General features: G+C 23.5%; 1 long non-coding RNA gene across 1 annotated transcript in view; it reads right to left on the bottom strand.

The window, feature by feature from the left end:
- Positions 1 to 490, bottom strand: part of LOC107701878 (uncharacterized) — a 15,715-nt gene that overhangs the window by 14,176 nt on the left and 1,049 nt on the right. The window lies entirely within an intron of this gene.

Here is a 490-nt window from a genome sequence, read left to right as displayed (position 1 = left end):
TCTCTCTCTCTCTCTCTCTCTCTCTATATATATATATATATATATATGTGAATATTTTTTTTTATTTCATCATATTCGTGATTTATGATTTTTTTTATGACAATTTCATTTTATAGAATAGCTAGGGTATTCGTTATGGTTGTATATTGCTTATAACAAAAATTCATTAGCCTAGCCTATTTGTTATGAAGTTGATTTAAAACTCTTCATAACAAATTTTAAGAAGTTAAAAGTTAAGAAATACGGACAAGAAGATAATTGTTTTTGTGTTATGTCTGATATTAAATTCTATACTATTTTACCTAAATAAACTAAAAAAAAAAAAAAAACATTTAATTTACAGTGTTAACTTATGAATTAAATTAAAAACAAGAAATAAATCACAACAAGAACAATAGTTTTTTTACTTGTAATCAAGAAAAAATATTTGACAATTTCAAAATGAATGCTGAATGATATTTGACAGTGAACGCATCTCCACTGCATAGCC

This window comes from Sinocyclocheilus anshuiensis, unplaced genomic scaffold, assembly GCF_001515605.1.
Source record: "Sinocyclocheilus anshuiensis isolate Anshui unplaced genomic scaffold, SAMN03320099.WGS_v1.1 scaffold430, whole genome shotgun sequence".
Taxonomy (NCBI): Eukaryota; Metazoa; Chordata; class Actinopteri; order Cypriniformes; family Cyprinidae; genus Sinocyclocheilus; species Sinocyclocheilus anshuiensis.
Note: the sequence above shows the minus strand (reverse complement) of the source record. Positions and strands in the feature narration are given on the sequence as shown.